The sequence below is a fragment of the Lampetra fluviatilis genome, chromosome 45, assembly GCF_964198595.1.
Source record: "Lampetra fluviatilis chromosome 45, kcLamFluv1.1, whole genome shotgun sequence".
Lineage (NCBI taxonomy): Eukaryota > Metazoa > Chordata > Hyperoartia > Petromyzontiformes > Petromyzontidae > Lampetra > Lampetra fluviatilis.
Window position 1 is genome coordinate 1,484,333 of NC_136319.1, and position 15,432 is coordinate 1,499,764.

Below are 15,432 nucleotides of genomic sequence, written 5' to 3' on the forward strand. Positions count from 1 at the left end.
TCATCTGGAGACACTGAGATGTCCTTGATTAGAGAAACCAAGTGAGCTGAGTTAAGTACAGCTGAGGTGGACTTGCCCGTGAACGGAAGCAGGGTCTCAGAAATAAATCGGGCCAGTTTGTAGGTGGGTGAGTTAATGGTTGAGACAATAGGACGGAGCGGGGTACCTACTTTGTGGATTTCTGGAAGGCCATAAAATCTGGGTGGTCTAGCAGCCGAAGGTTTTAGGGAGCTCTGCTTGGACTGATCGATTATAGAGGTCGATTTAGTGATGATATCGTTGGTTTTGTAGCTAGGCGGTTGGTGGGATCTCTGTTGATTTTGGTATAGTTGCCATCATTAAGAAGGTCCTGAATTTTGTTGTTGAAAGTGGTTTTATCCATGATGACAGTGGCATTGCCCTTGTCGGCTGAGAGGATGACAATGTCATCTCTGTTTTTTTTATTTAGAGAATTCAAAATGTTCGCCATTGCTGATGTTGCTAATGGGTTTCTTAGCGTTTTTGAGGATAGCAGTAATTTCAGATCTAGCAACGTCTGCCGGGATGTGTCCCAAGCCTTTGAGGGCTACGTCGACCTGAGCAATTATATCATCCACTGGGATGTGTTTAGGGGTGACTGTTAAATTCAACCCTTTGGCTAGTACCGATTTTAGGCTGTCGGAAATTGGGATGTTACTATGATTGCTGACAATCTTGTTAACATCTAACTTTTTAACGTGTGGCTCTGGCTTCTTTTTTGACAGGAGGTTGAATTTAGTGATCAAGTTAACTTTACATTTGATTGACATTGAAGTAGCAGAAGAGACTGTCATGTTATCTACATGGTCCCAATCAGAAGTGGACATCCTATCTGTTAATTATAAGTGTGATTGTAAGAGAGTCTTGTCTAAATTATTAAGTTCAAATCGGAGCAATCTTATTCTCTCTGAGATTAGCGATAGGCTAGCTTTGAACAAGACCGTTTAGCGTTAGGAGAAGTGACAGCAGCAGATGTGAGTGTAAATACGATCGGTATTACCTTGTTATCGCGGCATCTCTTGAGAAAGGTTAGCGACTCGATCAGGTAAGCCTTCTTGTCTCGCAGTCTGTTTAAAGTTCTAATAGATGTGTGGAAACCCTCCCCGTAGAGGCGGTTCAATCTTGATTTGAAGCTTTCGTGCCTGCAGGAATCCATACTCTTTGGTTCTTTCGGTAAATGATCTGTATGTAGTACTGTACATGCTTCTGTATGTCTCTAAAATTGCGCCTCCCATGAAGTACATACAAAAACTAAGAAAAGTAAACGATTTTTATTTTAACAGAAGGCCCACTGAGCTATATAGTGCTTTTTCAGAAGCGACCTGCCCACAAATCATAGCTCAACGAGGTGTCTTATCATGTGGAAATATATAGCAGCCAAATACTCTATATGCATGTTTCTAAATGTGGAGGGAAAAACCGGAGGACCCTGAGGAAAATCCATGTGACCACGGGAGAACATGAAAACTCAAAATACACAGGCGTCAGGGTCGGGATCAGGATTGAACCCACGACCTCCATACCAGACGAGGGAGATAACATCTCACCACCACAGGGCCACATTTCAAGGTACCAAAAGAAACAGGTATTTGAGATATTTACCGAGTAAGGAAGTGATAAGTGTATGTCTACGATGTTCAAAACAATCGTATATATAGTGTATAACAAAGTAAATTGACGAACAGAAAAACTACTTGAGACGACATTTTTTTGCCCACAAAATGTGAGTTATTCAAACACAATCTATATATATAAAATCGCAAATCTGTCTGTCTGTCTGTGTGTCGCCGGACCATACGCAGTTTCATTGGACGGCGGTTGCCCCTGGCAACGGGTAGCGACGCATTCGCTGCGGGGTGGACGCCATTTTTAATTCCCGTAAAAAATATGCGCACGCATTAACACGCGACTCTGAGGTAAATTCATCAAAGTTTCACGTCCTCTTCACTCCCCACCCCTATGTGTGCAATTACTATTATAGGCTGGGTAGATAATAAAATTATAGCGATTAAACAGTATTATTGTAGCGCAGGGGGGGGGGGGGGTAACGGCCCCGGTACCCAGCCTCAGCCGGGTGGGCAATTTAGGCGAGGCCGGAGGCTCTGCACGGTACTAGGCCTCGACACCCCACCACACTATAGGCCGTACATATTACTGCACAGCGGCCGAGGAGATCGTGGCTGGGGGGGGGGGGGGTAGCAGCCCATCTGTGTATATATGTAAGGTTATTAAGAAATATATTTTTCACCCGGGCAACGCCGGGTACTTATGCTAGTCTGAATATAAATTCTTTAATTTAGTCTTCAATGTATTATTGGTAGGTGTCCTCTTGATATGTATAGGTACGTTTTTTTTTGGTCCTTTCAGTAAAGTCACGTAGAAGGAAAATAATAAAATAATAAAAATAAAACATAATAAAATAATTCTCAAGACGTTTCGGCCACAACGCAAGCAGCCGTCTTCAGGTGGAGAACAGGTCTGTCGAGAAGACTCTGCCTTCTCGACAGACCTGTTCTCCACCTGAAGACGGCTGCTTGCGTTGTGGCCGAAACGTCGTGAGAATGATTTTATTATGTTTTATTTTTATTATTTTATTATTTTCCTTCTACGTGACTTTACCGAAAGAACCAAGAAGATGAATCCCTGCAGTCACGAAAGCTTTAAATCGAAATATATAGGTAAGTTGTTCAATAAGTTGGTGCACCTGCAAGTTGTTAACCGTACATAAAGCATGCCGTGAACTTTATACCTGAGTTGGACTCTGAACCTGACCTAGATTGCACTAAACACGTTGCCTGGATGTATCTGAATTGCTTACTAACCGGCATAAGCGTGGCCACCGTGTGTAAAGTCGTCATAAAACCTCCCTCGAAAAGTTTACCAAAGCGAGCTAAGACGATCCTATCTTACCCATGGCTCATCGAACATCTCCACTGCACAGAAAGAATGGCACGTTTGCAAATATGTTATTGACACGTGACATATGGCTAATGAAGAAGAAAAGTAAAGATTTTTTTATTTTAACAGAAGGCCCAAGAAATATTTTACCAATCGTGTTGTTTTCATTTTACCTTTTTATCGTATACTAGCGGGTAGTTGCCCAGGGGAAAAATATATTTCAAAACTTAAAAACATAACATATACATACACAAATACTAAGCTATTGTCTGTCCATTTGTCCATCAACAAAATGATAAGTCAAAAAAGTTATAGAAAATGGGGTTTAAATAGTTGATCTAAAAGGTTTCCGAAAATTGTCGATCCCCCCGCCACCCTCAAAAAATATTTTTACCCCCGCGTAGGCATATAATCATAAACACCCTACATACAATACAGTGAGTAGTATCTAGTGACTCTAAAGTAGTATTTTTTACATAAAAGACCCATTGGCATTGTACCGTTTAGCCATGTTACTTAGGGGGAAAACGTTTAACGTGCTACATGTGTAGTAGAGTTAACTACTCGATGTTCACAAACTGGGAGAGCAAATCGTTAACAAGGTTTTCTCACTCAAACTAACGGTCAGGGTCTCACAAGCTGTGAGAGCTGACCGTAAACAAGGTTTTCCCGCGCGACCAAACGGTCAGGGTCAGATAGGCTGAATTGGGATCCAAAAGCAGATTGGGAACGACCAATCACAGGGTTCCACAAGTGGGCCGGGGATTGGACAACCCGGCCACGAACAAGTATAAAGCCAGAGAGCTCAGAGCTCTGAGGGAGTTCGACTACACGAAGACCCAAGACGGCGGAAGAAGCCTAGGACCCTGGACCAAGCCCTCCAGCCCTTATAAGGGCTAGGGTTCAGTGTAACCAGTGGTCGGGGAGACATCTCCTAGGTCCAGTCAGAGGACATTGAAAGAGCAGGATATTAAGTTGCCTGTAGGGTGCGGAGGCTTGTACGTTCTGAGTGTAACGGGTGAGGGGACCGTATACCCCTCAGTGCATAGGGACTGTGTTCATAAGACGAATAAAAGTGTGTGCTACAAAAGACGTTGAAGAGTCCGTCTGTACAACACTACACATGTGTAGTGCTCGAACCAACACGACAGCTTCTTGTCTTTCCTCTTTACTTTATTTCACGTATTTCGATCAACACTCCTCCATCCAACATCGCTCAACGTTCCTCCCGCTAACACCGATCCACAGTTCTCCTCCACGCTCTCCGCTCACTCGCCGCGTTCCGCCGGCCTCACTCGCTCCCCATCTCTCCTCCGTCGACTCTCCTCTCCACTCTCTCCGCCACAGTTCGGCTGCTCTTTATCAGCTCCGCCGTCCCACTCTGTCGTAACTACATCAACTTCTCTTCCCACACTCCAGCCGCTTCCTACTGGCTTCATCGTCTCACTGTTACTCTACACTTCTCCACTGCTACCCTACACTTCTCCACTGCTACCCTACACTTCTCCACTGCTACCCTACGCTTCTCCACGGCTACCCTATACTGTTATTAGCTCTGCTGCTCCGACTCTTCCATCATCTGTCTCCACCCAGACGCGAACTCCCGTCTCCTCCAAAAACCCCTGTCTTTATCCCCGAGCCAATTAATCCCCAATTAATCAGGGGCATCCCCCACGACGCCACTCGCCCCCAGCCCCCGCTGCCACTTGGCATGTTTTTCCAGACAATGCGGCGCCACTCCACGACAACAACACCCTCTCGGCCAATCAGCGCCTTGCGTCCTTAATTACTCCCTGCCACCTGCTACCATCTTCAGACAGCGCGGCCCCACATCCCGACAACAACGACCAGCCAATCAGCGCCCCGTGTCCTTATTTGCTCCCACTGTACGCCGCGTGCGCGCACACCGACCTCCGCGCATGACGCGTACTTTCAGGCACTACACATGCATGAGTGTGCAGCAACACGTATGCCAATCGGCGTTCACCATTAAATGGAAGCAATATCACCATCGCGCTTGGTGATATAACGATTGCGCTTGGTTATATCACCATATTTATCCATTTTCTCCACGCCTTTAACCCGTCATGAAATTATGAATCCAGTCTTATCTATCGCACAGCAGTGCGACCCTTTGTGTTAGAGAACAGTCCACCAAGTGGATATCACAGAGCCACCTCTGAGAAACCTTCAAAGTGGAGACCTCTGGTCACAGCGGAGGGCAGCAGTTTTCCCACCCACTCTGAATATGTCGCCGGACCATACGTTCGTTGCACAAGAGCCAACTGGATTTTTTTTTATTATGAGAGATAGAATTTAGTCACGTTAAGTGCCGAAATTCAATGTGATGGGTGGTTTTGTGCAGTCATTGGTGACTGCACATAGCTGTCTAGATTTATATTTATTTTTACAAACTCTCCTGGTATATGACAGCATGAAATTGCATTACAAAAATTACAATCATACAGATGGTTAACATTATTTCATCAATTAAATTAACATGATAGCATCAGTAAGTATTATATACTGTCCTCACGAATGCATTATACTGTACTCCTCTTACAAAGCAGCCGTGGGAGATGAGGCTGGAGGAGCTGCTGCGATCCCCATCTGAATCTTAGCGATGCCCTCAGTCAACATTTCTGTGGTGAGGATTCTTTTGGGTGGAGGCTGAGACTATTGCGGTCTCATGAGTACTCACCAGGCTAAACGTACTTTAATACCATGGGGGGGAGTGGATAAAAAGAAAATCGTGACCACGAATCGTGATAATCGAATCACGGGGGTGGGATTTGATTGGCTCAGAGCGTACGTCGCTCTCATTGGCTGAGTGAAAGTGTGGGCGGGTACATTTCCTCATTCAACGCTGCCTGGTATTCTCACTCGAATAAACTTTGTAGATTTGTTGATTTCATTTATTTTTGTTAAAATGTTATCCAGTACAAAGAGTGCTATAACTAATCAGCGTTCTATGGGGGTCGCGCTCAGCCTGGTTTGCCGGAATCTCTATCCCTAAACCAGCTCAAGCCTCCCATGAATCACGCGACTTCTGTGTGGCCATACCACTCTGAATCCTTCCCCTCTCATCTGTAGATCCTCTCAACCTGAACCAGCTCAAGCCTCTCCCCATAACCATCAGAAAACCATTGAATTTGGCCATGCAATGTCGTGCACAACCTATGAGGCAAATAGCCTCACATTGCACACAGATCCTGTACAGAGTTGTCTCGATGCAGCCATACATTTACAAACGCTATTGGTTTTTAACAATATCAAATGGAACCCCACAAAAAACTAGCATCGTGAAAAATAAAATCTTGTTTGCTTTTTACGAGTCAGACTCAACTCTGAGGGTTCATTTATATGCTGAGTTTTGAGTGATACACTCATGTTATCACAGCATAGAGCAGTGCTTCTTAACCTTTTTAGGCTACTATTCCCCTTGGTGAATTTAGTTTTAACCGAGGACTCGCTTGCCTGACCCAACATTGTTTTGAGAAATAAATGTATGAATAACGAACATCAATATTTTAAGGAATTATCCATTTTGAGAGGTATCCTAAATGGCTAGTATACAAATATGAATGAACACAGAGGCTCAGCACACAGGGAAGGGCTCTCTTTATAGACACGTCAGTGTGGGGCCCGACGTCTTCCCCACCGCCCTCGCTAGGCTGGTGGGGAGCGACGTCCGCCCATTTCGCTCCCTCCTCCACCGCGTCGGTCGGCTCCTGTCGGGCCCCCACCGACCTAGTGATCGGGCCCCCGCGCTAGCGCCCTCTCTGAGGGACATACTCGTACTGCTGACTCACGGCCGCACGGAGTTAATCCACACACCCGTGCACACCGCAGCTATCGCTAACACAGCGGCACGCTCGTGCTTAAACCTGCGAGCGATTACCTCAACGCACGCCCATGCTGCGGCTCCGCGTTCACTCTCGCCGCGCGTTCACTCACGCAGACGCTCCACACAGGAATCACAGACACCACGCCTATGCTCTGTACTAACTTTTATTGCGAGAAGAGCCTAGCCCACTGCTGACCAAGTCCCCAGATACTCAGACGCCCTATCACGTACCTCGTGGCGACACTCACTGGCGTGGCACGGATGCTGCGAGCGGCTTGAGAAGGCAGAAAGGCAGGGAGTGGGTCTTGGCGGCCAAGAGGTTGAAGTCAAGATGCCCCTTGGAATGGTCCCAGTTTCCTCTTTTTATCCCCCTAACTTCAAATGCCCAGGGTTACGTATCGTGCGGCCAATCGTGTGCCTACCAGTGGCGGCTGGTGATATTTATTTTTGGGGGGGCGCATTTTTTTATTTTATTGAGGGGGGCAAATAAATATAAAGCAGTACCAAAAACCATTTTGACTACTTGAATATAAATTTTGATGATCTTTATTTACATTTCAGACCAAAAGAAGTACCAAAAAGCATGTTTCCTACTTGAACATAAATGTTTCTCTTTTATATACATTTCAGACCAAAGTACCAAAAAGCATGTTTCCTACTTGAACATAAATTTTGCTCTTCTTTCTTTCTGGCCAGCAAATTTCTCAACTACTCTCTGATTAAAGTCAGTCATCTCCGTAACAAGTCTCTTTTCCATGGACAGCAATGCCAGTGCATTCAGCCTCTCCTGGGTCATGGTGTTTCTGAGAAAAGTTTTTATTCGTTTCAAGGTTGAGAAGCACCTCTCAGCTTCAGCCGTGGTCATGGGTGTGGTAATGATAACTTTTAGGAGAGTCACAGTTTCGGAAAAGACTTCTTCGAGATTATTCTCCATAAACAGCTGGAATAGGTCCACAGCACCACGGCAGGCTCTGAACTCTTCCTTGCTGTAGATGAGACTGAGCTCCGTCTTCAGCTTGCTTCCACTGAGCATCGGGTACGCTTTCATGGTGCTGCTCAATGCATCTTCAGGAAAGGTATCCTTGTACTCATCAAACCTGTCCCCCTGCAACAAGGTGGCACAGACAAGGTGGTCTGTGAAGGAGAAACGCTCCCTAGTGTGTCCCAGGATTGTGTCACAGACCTATAGAGATAATTAAACAAATCTATATATATAAAATCGTGAATCTGTCTGTTTGTGTGTGTGTGTGTCGCCGGACCATACGCACTTTCATTGGACGCCGGTTGCCCCTGGCAACGGGTAGCGACGCCTTCGCCGCTTTCATTGGACGGCGGTTGCCCCTGGCAACGAGTAGCAACTTTTCGCCGCGGGGTGGACGCCATTTTTAATTCCCGTTAAAAATAGGCGCACGCATTAACACGCGACTCTGAGGTAAATTCATCTAAGTTTCACGTCCTCTTCACTCCCCCCCCACCACAATGTGTGCTATTACTATTACAGGGTCGGTCGATTATTAAATTATAGCGATTACACAGTATTATTGTAGCGCGGGGGGGGGGGGGGGACCGGCACCCGTACCCAGCGTCAGCCGGGTGGGAAAATCAGGCGAGGCGAGAGGCTCTGCACGGTGCTAGGCCTCGACACCCACCACGCCACTCTGAGGTAAATTCATACAAATTTCACGTCCTCTACAGAGTGGTGAGGGAGGCAGAGTGGCGAGGGAGGGAGAGTGGCGAGGGAGGGACTCAGCCTCAAAACGAGTAACTGGTGTGGCGTATTAACATCGCCACTGGGGAGACAAAGGCGGCCGGGCGTGGTAGATCCAAGTCCCGGGCAAAGCCGGGTCATGTCTATGTGTGTATGTGTTTATGTGTCTGTATGTATGTGTGTATGTGTTTGTGTGTATGTATGTGTGTGTATGTTTGTGGGTTTTTTGGTATGTGTTTATGTGTATGTCTGTGTGTCTGTATGTATGTGTCTATGTACGTGTGTGTATGTGTTTGTGTGTATGTATGTGTGTGTGTATGTATGTGTGTGTATGTGTTTCTGTGCATGTGTGTATGTGTTTCTGTGTATGTATGTGTGTGTATGTATGTGTGTTATGTGTGTGTCTGTGTGTCTGCATGTATGTGTGTGTGTATTGTGTATGTGATAATTGGTTCTTTACCCTTCTATCTGGCAACAAAACTGACACCTTTTTACAAGGAGTCATGTTTGCATAGACCGCAATACCTGCAGTCATAATACAAACAAAAGAACATAACTCTGATAATGTGCACTGTCCTTGAAGTTGATTGGTCCACACCCGAGACAGCTTTCCTTAGAGCCTAGTCTCATATGGGTTGGACCAGATGACGCCAAAAGGCGCACAACTCAAGGACAATGCACCATCAGAGTATGAGAGCTCGGGGCAAGCATCTACACTATGGGAACCTCATTTGCCAGTAAAAATATGATAATTGGTTCTTTACCCTTCTATCTGGCAACAAAACTGACACCTTTTTACAAGGAGTCATGTTTGCATAGACCGCAATACCTGCAGTCATAATACAAACAAAAGAACATAACTCTGATAATGTGCTGTTGTATTCTAGCCTTCTTCCATCATTGATATATAATGAATGAAAACACTAAAGCGCAGCAAACTGCAAAACACCAGGTGTTGTAGTAATGAACGGGAGGAGGGCTAAGATGGCAGAATTGCAACCTTGCTTCAGGGATAGATAAGGCCTGATAAACGGGCATGTCACCCGTGCAAGGGCAGAGACAGTGGGAGAGTCAGCCAGACAGTTAAAGCAAAAAGCCCAACCATCTATGACCTCAGCACATGGGCAAATAATTGGGCAATGAAAGGAGCAGAGGCGCCTTTGTCTGGATCACGGCCACAGAAGGCCGGGGGGGTCATCACTGATTGTGTGTTAGGGATTTCGAGCTAATTGGAACACGTGCACACAGGGAGGAGGAACACGCCTTGTTCTCTGCAGCTGAAAAAGCCAAGATAAACTCAGCTCAAGGTTGTGTATACAGGAGAGGGGGCTGATTAACAACCACTGCACGTCTGAACGTGAGGGGGCCTTGTCCTGAAATTAATCACACTCCCAGAGCAGAAGGTTGGATGACCACAGTGAGACGAAAATAAGGGTGTTGCTCTCTCTCTCTCAAGGCTGCAGGCTCAGCTGAACAGCGAGGCTGCGGGGGGGGGTTACCAAAAGTTCGTGTTTGCCTAGTTAAGTCGAAAAGCTCAATTATTCTGTATTGCTATTAAAATAACGTTAAAGTCGGAGTTTAACAACAGGGTAGGCTAAAGTTATTGATACAACTCGACCCGAAGCATAACGGGATAAATCACCACCAGGTCGAAATAAAATACCTAATAAAAGAGCGATGTTAAACCCAGGGTCGGAGAGAAAGGGAGATCCCGGCCGTCTTTGTATCCCCGCAGCGCGGGATATGAGTGTGTATACGCTCGGGGAAACACCTCCACTTGAGTCAAGCACCACGATGGGAAATGACAGACCTTAGGTTACACATAGAATCATAACTGGGAAATGGTAAGGGACAAATGTTAATTTAAAACTTTTAACCATGTCTTTGTGTGCTGTGAGGATCGGAGGGAGTGTGCCCCTCCCTCCAGGTGGTGCAACACGGACAAAGACGCCTATGAGACGATTTGTAACGTCTGTGTTTTGGTTCATGAAGAAGGCCAAACAAGGGATGAATCGCACCCAGACAGAGAGACGACCTCGAGGCAATTTGTAACACCTGATTGTTTGCTCGTGGATTTTATGGAGGGAATATGACCACGGGATATATCGTGGGTGATGCACACAAGGACACACGGACGTACGGACACACACATGAACACACCTACACACGGACAGATCCTGACACAGTAAATCAAAAGAAACCCCGCCTTGTGGGCAGGACCCAAAGGGATTTTTCGGCATAAAAGAAAGGACTCTGAGCATTGGAAACCAGTTGGACCAGGAGAGTCAACTCATCACGAGGGCGACCAACGGGTCGACTCATGAGCGAGCTCGACCGGAAGGGTCGGCTCGACTCATCAGCCGAGTTCGACCAGGAGTCAACTCATCACGAGTGCGACCAACAGGGTCAACTCATGAGCGAGCTCGACCGGAAGGGTCGGCTCGACTCATCAGCCGAGTCCGACCAGAAGTGTCAACTCATCAGGAGCTCGACCGAGTGGGTCGACTCAAGGGCGAGCTGCGACTAACGGGTCGGCTCGACTCTTCAGCTTCTGGGACTCAGCCGAGTTCAGCTGGCTCTCGGGGCTCGACTCAAGCAGCTCCCCGTCTCCTCTGCAGGCGGGCAAGACCCGCTTGACAGCTCAACCTGCCGCGTCAGAAGCCCCTGCTGGCAGCCAGGGTCGCGGTCTGGTGACGAGAGGACGACGGTGCGCTGCGAGCGAGCTGCGGGCGCCACCTACCGACCGGGTTCCGAACTACGACAGCGTATCAACAGGCATCCAACCAATTCCCCACGGCGACAGAGGAGCGACTAATACGTATGACGCGCACCGCCCCCTCACCACACGACCACCAGGCGTTTGTTTGACATAAAGAACCGACTCCGAACACTGACTATTGAAGACAACTCTTACCACTCAAACCCACTCGAACCCATAAGCCATCCGTGGCTGTGAAGAAAAACTCGAGACCGAGTGATGGCCATCCGTCATTTATAAGAGTATTATCTTTAATATTTAGTGGACTGTACTCTTAATCGCATAAATTCCCAACAGATCCATCAATACGAATTGATTCTTGGCACCTCCTTCCGCCGAGCCACTCTGTTGTCAGATAACCTGCGATGTATCTGTTGAGATTGGTGCCTTTAAGAATAATAACTGTTTTGATTGTGTTTTATCGCCGTATAATCTTTCAAGCATCTTTCATTCATTAACGTTAAGGTTTTCTTAGCATAGTATTTGCATGTTTTAACGACTCTCTCTCTCACTAACAACCATCGCGTTACGCGGGATCCATGTGCCGTTGTCAAGTGAAATCAGACAATCATTGATGATACTGTATTGATGCCGTGTTGACGTTCCGGGATTGAGAGTTCGCATACTATATCATAGTTGAGGTTGAATTAGTAATAAATTGATTAATACAGAAGTGGTTGTGTGATTCTTTCCTGAACTATGCATAAGATCTGCTTCTGCGTTGAGATCTGAACTTGGTGACCTTAATAAACACACTAACACATACTCAGTAAATATTAAAGCGATAACGGGGCGAACCGGGGACCTAAATAAGCGAGAATGAGACGAACCTAGACAAAGAGGCCGAGTTAATCTAAGTTAATCTTGTATACTTACACCACACCTGCATAACTGCATACGATTAATTGCCTTATTCCGATCGATAACCCACCCTCGTCACCGAGGCGGGGTCTGGTTGTCATAACGACTTGCATTATCATAATTACACCCACTCGCATAATTACTACAATTACCTCTCGAATTGGCATAATTAAATGTGCGTAATTACATGGATTAAAGTATTTCCGGATAATTACACCTTTGGCCAAATTTCGATTGATTATTATTATTTTCACTGAATATTCATAACCCACATATACAACATAATAATTTCACCCACGCACGCATACAACACATCAAAATTTTCACACCCAACATATACAACATAATGGGGGCTCTTGTCCGGGATTTCTCGCAGACAGTTTGTGCATGAATTCAGGAACGAATCACTGTTGTGTTAATCAAAGTGGTGTGAACTAACGTTGCCTTGTGATTGTAAACGGGCGTAAAACAAAACAAAACGCGCTCTGAAGGGAAATACCAGAGTAGCAGAGTATAACAAAGACAGCTGGGCTGAATTTATTTGCTCGAGTTGAACTGACGCATCCTGTGATACAATTGTGTATAAGTGCTCTGAAAAGGAATGTCTAGAGTAACTTCCGCCACTTGAGATGATAGGATTAAGAATAATGTTTGAATGGTGACGGGGTACGGGGAGCTCGTATTAAAACGTACCGACCAATCTGTTACAAAGCAGTACAGTCAGAGAGACATATGGGGAGGGAGCTGTATCGATAACACGAACACACCTCGGGGGAAACTAATTGACTGGATAAAATGTAACAAAGGCGAACACGATGCAAAAACTACAGGAAAGGCAGGACAGGACTCATTCCTCCTCACACAGGCATACAGACAGGGATGGTGGAATAAAGGGAAATTTGGAAAGGAAACGGGAGATAAATCGTCTCTAATAAACGAGGAAAAATGTCCTCACACCATTGTAAGGGAGGAGAAATCAGGGCTCGCGACACCAGCGGAGCTCACAGACGTGGATCCACAGAATAAATGTGGAAGTAACATTAAATCACACTCATTCGAGAGAAGGGAGGGAGAGATACATATGCAAACAAAAACATGTGAGATTGACAACTTCACAGATAGAGGGAAGCAAAATGTTAAAGTAAAGTTGATAGGACGTGCTCCGCTAAGGGCAGAGGCAAAAACTGAAGGGAAATGGCAACACGAGCGACACGGCACTGGGCACGCACACAGAAAATGCACACCGCTTAATCACGCCCCACACAGAACAGATAAAAGTGACAGATTGCCTGATGATAACTTGTTTGATGATGACGCTGACGGCGACCAACTTTCGGAATACTTTTTCAACAGTAAAACCCTTAAATTGATGGACAAGGCTCTAGTCAGAATTCCCGATTTTGACCCCCACAATAAGACTATGGATATCCACACACATATCGCGACAGTGGAAGAGGAGGCAATGATTAGAGGGTTGATGAGACGGGATGAAAAAGCGAGTTTGTTGAAACGAAGCTTAAATAAAGATTCTATTCCATCGGTAAAGTCACTACCACACAAGGTTAGAAATGATTTTAAACAACTGAGCCTGGCAGTGATTCGGAAGTTTGGAGAATATTCGACACTCACTGAGGGGTTTTATGCTGTAAAATCGATGACCCAGGGCATGGACCAAGATCCACGTGACTACCTCGTACAATTTAAAAGAGCGTATTACGCAGGCGATGTGAATCAATACCACGAAGGAGATAAAATGTTCAAAATTATGTTTTTTGAATCCTTGAGCCCAGAGATTACAGAAAGGGTGAGAATGGTTTTGAATCCAGAAACCGCATCCTTACGCCGCATAGAGAGCAAGGCGTACATGGCATGGTTATACAGAGCTAAGAATCATAATTCGGATCCAGAACACAGGGAGAGGGATAAGGAACCCAGCCTCTCAGAGAGGAATAAAAATCACCGAGCAGTCCCACAATGCAGGGCGGAGCAAACAAACACGCACACATGGCAAAATAACCCAGAGAGAGGTAGGCACGAGAATGAGAGCGGCATAAAGCCGAACATTCAGGAGAATCGTAGGGGGCAGAGGTTCAGAGCAGAACCATATCAACACCCCATCCCACGACACACGCAAGGTTCGAAATTACGCACAGAGATGGCGAGATAACCATCCAGCGGGAAGGGGTTACACAGACCGCGGAGGTATGGATGCGAACATTCAGAGTAATCGCAGGATGGGAGGTCAAACACAATCGATCCAATTCCGACCAATTCCTCCACCGGCTATACCAGGAGGGAATAGAGGAATAACACAGAATGCGGTCCAAAGACTTGATGAACTACCCATAGTGAGCGCGAGCGAGCGGCCAACACGCGCCCCACCCGCCGAGGTATTAAACCCGAAACTCAATGAGAAATACAGGCAGGCTGCAGGTGACAGGGCGGGCAAAGGCGTGGACAGTACTCCCGTAAATGACGCGCGGATCGAATACAAGGACAGGGTTGCATTGAAGCGTGATCGGACAGTACAAAAACCGACAGCAGGGACACGCCCTGAGGAGCGCAGGCATGAGCCTTTGAATGGAAAATATCCAAGGGAAACCAAAATTTATGTGGGTCGGAGTGCTAAAATGGAGACGAATGTCCATGACGTATCGGGAATGGTGTTGGAATCCAACACACTCGTAAAAACAAAGAGGGCAACATTACGAGGGACAGAATTAAATCGACACACTGACTCGGCAAATGTGCATGTAATCGCAGAGAGAGCGAATGCCAGTGAGGACGGAGTACAGAAGTTGGTTGTGTGCGCGAATTCTGATTATGTGCAGCACAATTTTACACCCCACACTCCCACGACGCGAGAGAGTGAGAGGGGAAATTACAAAAACGAACCGGAAAACCGTGATCGAATGATCAAAGTGATAAGTGGTAAACCAGACACTCGGAACTTGGTAAAAAGATTGCCAGGATGTAACAGGAGGGAATTAACGCAAAAATGCGTTCGAAACCGCTACCTATCGTTTCCCAGGATTTAACAAAACAAGGAAAATTAATATCCGTCGGAGTTATGAGGGATGAGAACCATGTAACTGGTGATATCGATGCTAAAGTTGGGTTTTATTTCTTTTGCTTATTCCAAATGTAACCTTGTTAAGATTGTGATACATAGGCGCGTCGTAAGAAATAACCGCCGAGAGTGAGGGCGGCTTATAGATTCATAACACAAAAAAAAGGGGCATTTACTTGGTTTGGAAATTCGCCAGTGGCCAAATCGACCCCTGATGATTATTCAAACGGCCGGATTATTGTGTCTATTTTTTTTAATTAAGAACAATTCAA